The following is a 9,848-nucleotide window of genomic DNA, read 5'->3' as shown; positions in this document are numbered from 1 at the left end:
GGATTTGTCTGATACGCTATGAGTGACACTGATCTATTACTTTTTAATACAAGCAGAAAAGTGACAGAATAAATGGGTGGAATCAAGTAAATCATGTAAATCACTTACCTGCCAACTATGCAGTTCACTAACCTGACAGTGTGACTGGGAAGGGTCAGTCAGTCCTGGCCTGGCACCTGCTTGATGTTACCGGAGAGAACGATGGACCCCAGACGGCTCAGGTGAAGCTCATCTCTGTGTTAGAGGACCGGACGCAGCCGAAAGATCTCCCAGTTCTCTACGAAATCAGCACAGACAGACCTGAGAATAGTCTCCACTATTAGAACAGTGAAGAACGATGGTGCCAAAGTCACCTGGTGATGTCCAGGACACGGTCAACTGGAAAACAGAAGACCACAGCATTACTCTTTAGGGTCTATACTTTTTTACAGAAGAATATCCAACAGTGAGAACACGGACCTGAAGAGTTACCGCACCGATAGCGCTGCAGTTAAAACGGTCGTGTTGGAGGAGTCACAGGCAGCTTCCAGCCTCGTCTTCCGTGGGTGGAGTTTGGACTGCCTCTACAACAGCAGCTGGATCATTCGGTCAGGCTTGACGACCTCCCTGCAGAGCATCTGGAGAGCTTGTTCCTCCACGGTCGCCAAAAGCAGTACAGATTGACCTGGCTGGACCTATAGATTCAGTAAGGGGGGGGTGAAGTTCAGAAAGGTTCCAGGTCTATATCGTAGTGCTACTAAATGACTTCATTCAAAGAGAGATGTGTATACGCTCAACAGGCAGGAGAAACTAAGCTAATAATGACCACTCAGAGCTTCTAGCAAGACACCAGCTTTAACCTGCCTCTGACCGTTTTCACAGCTTAAACTATGGGGTTTTAGCGCCCCCACAAGGACGAAGAGAGGAACAGCAACAGCCTCTGAGCAGTAGTTCAATAAACACCAGGACGTTGACCAAGAACACAAATTTAGCACAAATCCACAGAATTACACCATCCATACTAACCTAAAACAGCTCAGAACAGTGAAACATGTGAAGAAATAATCCATGAAGATTCAGTAATACATAGATAAACACTGAAGCTATGTTGCTAAGGAGAAAGCTAGCATAGCAACAGAACTAAGCCATTCCCAAACTAAATGAACAGCAGCTTACTTTGTGTCACAGACTCTAAATGAAAGACACCCACAGTCACACAGCTTGAGCAGTTTCTAAAGGGCTCGTTTGTGCTGCACACTGCTGCTTCTTGGGAGAGGAGACGACGAGCCTCCGTGAGACAGAGGACTGTACAGCAGCACAGGGAGCAGAGAGCTCCAGGATCACAGCAGCTGTCTCAAAGGAAGGAGACAGAGCTGAGAGTAAAGACTAGAAAGGAGGGCCGGTCGCTCGACGCTCTGTGTCGAATCACGAGTCGAGCTTCTAAAGAAGAACCGAATCCAAACACGCGCTCAAACATACCGGAGATCACGTGATCGCCGGAAGTGACGCCTCGTTACGCAATCACGTTTCAAGGCGCTTGACCAGAATAGCGAACGAAATCCTGTCAAAATAAAAGTCCCTCCTAAACCCGAATAAAAATATTTTTAGACTCTTGAAATTGAAAATGATCAACTAGTTTAAGAAAACAGTGTTTACAACCATTTAACAGCTTATTAAAAGTAACTCAAATTAATAACTGTAAATAATAACAGATATGAAGGATCATTTTTTCTATACTTAATCTTAATCAGGACACATACACCTTAAATAAAAGTGGCATTATGAAGGAAAATATACAGCTTTAGACACTAGCACCATGTTTATCCCGTAACGATAAAGTAAAGCAAAGCAAATAAAAAAAAAAAAAGAAAAAAAAAAAAAAAGAAAAACTAAAATGGGTATGATGCCACAAGGTTTGCTCACCTGGATTTGGGGATTTTCTGCCTTTCTTCTCTGCAGATCCTCTCCGTAAGGTTGGATGGGGACATCAGTGGACAGCCTTTTTTAGGTCTCTCCAGAAATTTCTGATAGGGTGTAAGGCAGGGCTCTGGTTGGCCACTCAGTAGTATTCACAGAGTCGTCTCTAAGCCATTCCTGCGTTGTCTTGAGTCATTGTCTTGTTGGAAGGTGAATCTTTGCCCTGTCTGAGGTCCTGTGTGCTCTGGATCAGGTTTCCATTAAGAATATATCTGAACTCCATTCAGCTTTCCCTCAACCATGACCCAGTCTCCCTGTCCCAGACCCTGAAATATACCCCCACAGCATGAAGCTTCACTGAAAGAATGGTGTTGGGCACCAGGTAACTAGCAGGACTTAGTTTTCACAAGGAAACTCCAGCACCTCTGCAGAGTCAGTACGCCTTCTCCTTTTGGCTGCTGGACTTCCTGAGGGGGGACAGGAGGCACTCCTACTGGTAGAGGGAACTGACTGGCTCACAGGGTCAGACTTGGCACAGGAGGGCGCATCATCTTCCCCTTTGTAGGCAACCTCTGTGTCTGAGCCTTTACTTGTTGAGGCCACATCAGCTGGTGGTGCTGGCAGTGGAGCACTTGTGATCCTCCTGAAGGTTTGCCTCCCAGGATGACATGCACTGCCCCAAACCAGCACCATGTGGCTGTGTGGCATAAATATCATATTCCTATAATCTGCCACGACATCCTCACTACAACATTAAACGCTGTTTCAGATACAGGTTTGAGATACAAGTGAGAAACTGAAACTGTGTTAGTCTGAAAAGCATCAGTGAGACACGATCACTTACAGATGAATATTTCTAGCTGAAGTAATGATGTACTACATAAAGACTAAACAGATTTTAAGAATCACACAAAAGATTCCGTTATTCCAATAAAATCTGACCAACTCCCACACAGTCCTCTCTGAGAGAAAGATGAAGATTAGAACAAGCTTTACGTTTAGTGACCTGTAGACCTGTAGCAGAAATAGTTAGAGACACAACCACAATAATAGTAATGAACAGCCTGTAATCAGAGCAGGACAGAACAGTGGTGAACTGTAATCAGAGCAGGACAGAACACACAACTGGAGAGTTCTCTGAAAGCTGGTGTAAAGAGAGAAGTTTTTACTCCAGATTTAAAGACTGAGAGTGTGTCTGATTCCTGTAGATTAACAGGGAGATTGTTCCAAAGTTGGGGGCTTTATAAAAGAACGCTCTTCCTCCTGCACTGGTTTTTCTAATATGTGGGACTGATAATAGGCCAGCATCTTGTGAGCAAAGTGTACGTGGAGGGTTGTAAGGTGTAAAAAGTTCCTCCAGATAATGTGGGGTCAGACCATCGAGAGATTAATATGTTAGAAGTATTTTATAATCTGTACTGAATTTAACAGGTAACCAGTGTAAGGATGAAAGAACTGGACTAATATGATCAGATTTCCGTGGCAGCAGCATTCTGAACAAGCTGGAGCTTATGAAGAGATTTACCTGAACTTTCAGCCAAGAAAAAGCTCTCAGAGAATTCAGATGTCAGTCTGTTCAGATGTTTTGGTCCATACCTTCAATACCTTCAACCAGAATCCAGACTCTCATTGGAAGCTATAGGAAGCGTTTAGAGGCTGTTATTTCTGAAAAAGGAGAATCTAATAAATATTGATGTAATTCATCTGTTGGGGTGTCCAAATTTATGCACCTGCCTAATTTCATTTAAATAATTATTGCACTTTCTATAAATCCTATTTACTTTATTTCACTTCTCAAATATCACTGTGTTCGTCTGCTTCATGATCTATTTAACTAAAATTACTGATCTGAACAGCCAATGATTAATAAAGCAAAATCATTCAGAACAGAATTCATTTCCCAGTAAATTCTTACATTTAGAATGGGTTCCTCACTGGGTTTCAAAATCCTCTTTACAGACTGTCTACATTTTCTCCCACCTTATCCTATTCAGCATAGTCTGGTTCTGGTTCTGCCAGCCACCACTACCCCTACAGCTACTAGTCAGTCCTGGCCTGGCACCTTCTTGATGTTCCTGGAGAGAACAATGGACCCCAGACGGCTCAGGTGAAGCTCATCTCGGTGTTAGAGAACCGAATGCAGCCGAAAGCTCTTAGTTGTCCATTAAGTCAGCACAGACGCACCTGTCCCGCAGCCCGCAGCGGAGCGAGAATAGCTGAGGAAATGGCTCGCTCATTAATCGTTATGTGGTCACGTGGTAGAAGACTATGATCCTGGTGTCTGGCTTTTTCAAAACAGTGTTTTGAAGAACCTGATGCTCGAGCAAAAGCAGTACTTTAACTAGTACATACTGACCTAGCTGTTCCTATAGATCCAGGGTGCAAAAGGGGTTGTAGAGACACTCTGGCGTTTACTGAGGATAACTCGGGTGTAGTCTGTGAACTTCCTGAAAATGAAGGGTGAAAGTGTAGAAGCTACAGAGTGATGCTGGACTGACTTTTCTCCATATGGAACAATAAATGTATTTGTTCAGATAATGGCACAGAGTTCACAGCAAGGGATTTTCAGTCATTGTCTGAATATTTTGATTCTCAGGGTTGATCAAACCAGAGACTTTTTCAGGGATCCAAATTTATTAAAATTTGAAGTTTCGAAGACAACCGTGAGACTGAAATGATCTTAAGGCAATGCTTTGGACATCTTTGTCCTTTGAGTCTGGATCGCTGCAAAAAGTCAATGGTCTAAAACCAATCTGAAAATTGAAATATCAAAAGGGATCCGGATTAAAGTAACCAGAAGGTCTAAGAATACGGCGTTTCGTCTCCTCCTGTTTATTCTAAATTCGTAAGGCAAACAGTCTATTTCATTTACTTACAGTCACCTCGGGTACAGAGTCTCGGAGTCAGTAGAGTGGTGGAGTTGATCAGAAAGAAAGGCATAAGGCTTGAGACCTCAGCACCTTGATCACAACATCTAAAAAATTGGAGAAGCCTATTTGATATGGAAAGGTGAATGCTAGTAGAGATCAAATTACCTAAAGAATTCTGGACATCTGTTGTAATAACCACTGCAGTCAGTCGCAACAAGGACTCAAATATTTAATATAAATATTAAAATGATAAACCCCTAAACAACAACAATGTTAAAACCAATATTCTGACATTACAATTACAAACTATGTGGGGGACAGGTTATGAAGTAGGAGTGTGAGTAGGTGCTGAACAGAGAGATAATGAAGAGCTATAGCTAATGTAGGAGCAGGTTATGAAGTAGGAGTGTGAGTAGGTGCTGAACAGAGAGATAATGCAGAGCTATAGCTAATGTAGGAGCAGGTTATGAAGTATGTTTGTGAGTAGGTGCTGGACATATGATGAACATTAATGTTAAAGTGCTGATTAAGTATGTGTATCTGAGCAAACATCAGGGCACAGCAGGAGGAACAGGGCACCACAGCACATGCAAAAGAGATAAAGAGAGAAACGAAAGGAAGAAAGAAAGGGTTAGGAGACTTGTGTAAAAAAAGCTCTGCTGAGTAGAGGGACAGGCCTGATTCTGGAACATGGATCAATGGATACCTCCATGGCAGGGCATCTCAGTACGAGAGAGAGAGGGGGGGGGTGGGGGGTGTTAGGATGGTTGTGTTGGAACTCTGCTGAGTAGCGGGACAGGCCCGATACCAAAACACAGGAACTGACCCAAAAAAAGGGCAACGCCAGACAGGCAGCTCAGGAAATGAGGGGGGAGAGAACTAAAATGTTGGCGACGAAGGGTAGATTAGAACTTGGTCTACAACTGGCCAGGTCATGGGGGTCCAGATTAGGCTTTTTAATAATGGGCTTTATAATCGCCAATTTAAGAGATTTAGGTCAAGAGATTTCATCCCAAGAGATGCATTAACTATGTCAATTAATGGTTTACCAACCTTTGGCAGTGCCTGTTTAAACAGCGGTGTTTGTACCGGCTCTAATCTACATGATGACGATTTAGAGGAGCTCATTATATTGAGCAAATCGTCTTCTGTAACGGAGCTAAAGTACTGTAGGTATGTAGTGCAGCATTCATCATTGTCCATCGCTGTGGTTTGGGACTGACATTAATGATAAAACAGAGAATATTACACTAAAAATCCAAGGAATTTCATGATGTTGTTGCTGCTAATTTCAGCAGGGATAACTGAGCTAAATTATCCCTGCTGAAGAATAAGAATGAAGCTAGAAGAATGAATTAAACTCGTCATGCCGTCCAATCCTGGCTACTTCCCTTTTTTCATCTGACAGAGAGTCTTTTAATTCTAGAGTAGAAATATCCTGATCTAAATAAGATGTATTAGACCTATACTAGGGCAGCAGAAAAACCTGAATCTGTACATTGTAGGTTTAGACTGAAAGCTCCCAATAAGTCACGTTCTAGTAAATTTTGTGTTTTACTGATCTATTACCCAATTTCACCTTCACAGGACTGCAAAAATGTTGAGTGGTAAGCCTGAAACATCCACTGTTAGAATTGTGTCCGTACTGATGGATATGGGTACTGACTCCTTCATAAGTACTGAAACTGTTGTACTCACTATCTTATTTGGCACAGTCACCTCGGGTACAGAGTCTCGGAGTCAGTAGAGTGCCTGAATTGACTCAGAATCACTCATTGGGATGACGGCGGCCGCCTCTGTCTGTTTCTGATCCTGTCTCTGAAAACTCTGGACCCAGAGGAATATTGGGATCTCGGTGGAACCTCCAAAACTGTGGTAGTGGGATTTGCTTCTCTGCACTTAAAGAATCAACTCAATCAGTCAGTCTTAGGAATGTAGAGAAACACTTTAATCATGCAGTAAACGTAACGCCGGTGGAAGACTTCAGAACGGAGTCTGACAAAAACACCTTGCTGTACAGTCAGTCAGTTACACTTGTCAGTAAGTGGGCGGAAGGGAGGGGGGGTGTCTGGGGGGTTAAAGACGATGATCCTGGTGTCTGACTTTTTCTGAACAGTGTACAGAAGTGTACAGCAGTGCTTCTTCAGGGCCAAGCTGCATCAGGAGAATAGTGGAGAACGATGGTGACAAAGCCACCTTGCAATGTCCGGAACACGGGCACCTGCAAAACAGGAGACCGCAGCATTACTGTTCAGGGTTTTTACAGAAGAATCTCCAAGAGTGAGAACACCGCCCTGAGGACTCGGGTGAGGTGAAGAGCTGAGGTCCTCGAACCAGCTGGCAGATGTGAAAAACGGCTGAAGTGGTGGAACAGTCCTCGGCTTTTCCCAGCCACGCTGACACTTCCAGGCCCTCTCAGGCGCGGGAGAGGAGACGCTGACCCTCTGTGTCCCCCGCGGTCACGATGGAGGTGACGGGCAGCCCCAGCCTTGTCTTCCGCCAGTGGAGTTTGGACTGCCTCTACAACAGCAGCTGGATCTGCCGTAATGGATCTTGACGACCTCCTGAAGAGCTCCTGAGTAAAAACACAGAAGATAAAACAAATAAAAAGACATAGCCACAAAAATAGTACCAAGTCCCCCATTAAAGTACCAAGACACAGAAACTGAACCAAAAAAGGGCAACTCCAGACAGGCAGCTCAGGACATGAGGAGAGAGAGAAAATGAAGAAGATTAGAACAAGCTTTACGTTTAGTGCCCTGTAGACCTGTAGCAGAAATAGAGACACAACCACAATAATAGTAATAAACAGCCTGTAATCAGAGCAGGACAGAATAGTGGTGAACTGTAATCAGAGCAGGACAGAACACAGAACTGGAGAGTTCTCTGAAAGCTGGTGTAAAGAGAGAAGTTTTTACTCCAGATTTAAAGACTGAGAGTGTGTCTGATTCCTGTACATTAACAGGGAGGTTGTTCCAAAGTTGGGGGCTTTATAAAAGAACGCTCTTCCTCCTGCACTGGTTTTTCTAATATGTTGGACCGATAATAGGCCAGCATCTTGTGAGCGGAGTGTACGTGGAGGGTTGTAAGGTGTAAAAATTTGGGCAACTATGATAATTTTGACGATTTTCCTTTATAAAATTAATGGTTATTCAGATCATCAATTTCAGTTGAATACATCAAAGTAGATGAACACAGTGATATTTGAGAAGAGAAATGAAGTTTATAGGATTTACAGAAAGTGTGCAATAATTATTTAAACAAAATTAGGCAGGTGCATAAATGTGGGCACCCTTGTTTTATTGATTTGAATACCTTTAGCACAAACTATTAAAACACTAAATTTGTTTTCTAAGCTCATTGACCCTTGACCTACATATACATGTGAATCCAATTATGAGAAGGAGGTTAAAGTGGCCAGTTGCAAGTTTTTCTCCTCTTCTTCTCTGAAGAGTGGAAACATGGGAGCCTCAAAACAACTCACAAATGACCTGAAAACAAAGATCGTTCAACATCATGGTTTAGGGGAAGGATACAAAAAGCTCTCTCAGATTTCAGCTGTCAGTTTCCACTGTGACATTGTAGTGTTTAGACTGTAGGTTAAGGTTTAGACTGAAAGCCCCCAATAAGTCACTTCCTAGTAAATTCAGGGGGCAATGTATGGAGACTATAAAACCAGTGTTTTACTGTTCTATTACCCAATTTCACCCAATTTAAAATAACTTCATTGACAATGGCTGCTTTAGGGGCTAGAGATCGTATATTTAACAGCCCAAATTTAACAGTAGAACTGCTTGTACTTGGAAAGATGGAAGAATTTATATAAATTCTAATAAGATTTTTAAAGCAGATTTTCCGACGTTACAATTACAAACCATGACAGTCTCAATACTGCAGGATTTGAGTGAAATGCTCAGAGTATCACTGATCTATTACGTTTTAATAGAAGCAGAAATGTGACAGAATAAATGGGTGGAAACATGTAAATCACTTACCTGCCAATTATGCAGTTCATTAACCTGACAGTGTGACTGGGAGGGGTCAGTCAGTCCTGGTCTGGCACCTTCTTTATGTTCCCGGAGAGAACGATGTACCCCAGGCGGCTCAGGTGAAAAGGCGTACGACCTCAGCAGCTCTATATATGAATTTCAATGACTCTACGCTGAGAGAGAGAAAGCATAACCTTTCAAAGAGGAGAGTATGTGGAGCAGCATGCTACACTTACAAACATGACAGATAGAAGCTAGAGTCAAAATGTGAAAGGGAGTCTTTGTAGGGACAGACAAGAACAGTCCATCATACCTAGTCTACTATCCAGACACAGGGAAAGCCCTTAAACACAGGCTTGTGAAATTTCATACAAAGTGTGTTAAAGAACAGCAAACCCAGACTGACCAGTCAATGAAAGCTGATGATCCCAAGATGAGATGGGTGCACCCCCCCATTCCAACAGCCAGCAGTGTTGATCAGACTCCAGAAGAGGTTCAAGAGTCCAAAACTGATGCTCAAGATGATGCTCAAACAGAGGGAGACAGACATGGTACACACGTTTCAAAGAGAGATGGGAAAGCACTTCAGGACTGGGTGTCAGATACTGACCAAATTCATTTTTAATACAAGCAGAGAAATTACAGAATAAATGGTTATTAAAATAGAAAAACTATGTAAAATTACTTACCTGCCAACTATTCAGTTCACTAAAATCAGGAACTCGCTGCATCGGGAGGAGAACAGTAAAGAATGATTGTGTCAAAGGCATCACGCTGCCACAGTGCCAAGGGAAGCAACCAGGTGAAGTTGGCATCTGGAAAACAGGAGACAGTGGTGTTACTCTTGGGGCTCAATACTTTAAGTGGTTTTCAGTAGAATATCCATCAATGAGAACACTGCCCTAAGGGGTTGTCCTTGAGGGATGAAGCAGGTGAAGGCTGCTGAGTAGAGGGACAGGCCTGATACTAAGAAGCAGGAACTGAACCAAAAAAGGGCAACTCCAGACAGGCAGCTCAGGACATGAGGGGAGAGAGAAAAAGACAAAGATTATTTAAACAAAATTAGGCAGGTGCATAAATGTGGGCACCCTTG

The 9,848-nt window shown here is 42.9% G+C and overlaps 1 long non-coding RNA gene across 1 annotated transcript; it reads right to left on the bottom strand.

Moving 5' to 3' along the window:
* Positions 1-6,702: 6,702 nt before the first annotated feature.
* On the bottom strand, positions 6,703-9,567 carry LOC140556897 (uncharacterized). Its single transcript, XR_011979774.1, has 4 exons — positions 9,445-9,567; positions 9,162-9,282; positions 8,762-8,928; positions 6,703-7,341 (listed from the first exon to the last, which is right to left on the bottom strand). It is a non-coding gene; the product is annotated as an uncharacterized lncRNA (long non-coding RNA).
* Between the last annotated feature and the right edge of the window lie 281 nt (positions 9,568-9,848).

The sequence above is a fragment of the Salminus brasiliensis genome, chromosome 6 (genome assembly GCF_030463535.1).
Source record: "Salminus brasiliensis chromosome 6, fSalBra1.hap2, whole genome shotgun sequence".
NCBI lineage: Eukaryota > Metazoa > Chordata > Actinopteri > Characiformes > Bryconidae > Salminus > Salminus brasiliensis.
The sequence above is the reverse complement of the archived record's forward strand: the minus strand, read 5'-3'. Positions and strand labels throughout refer to the sequence as shown.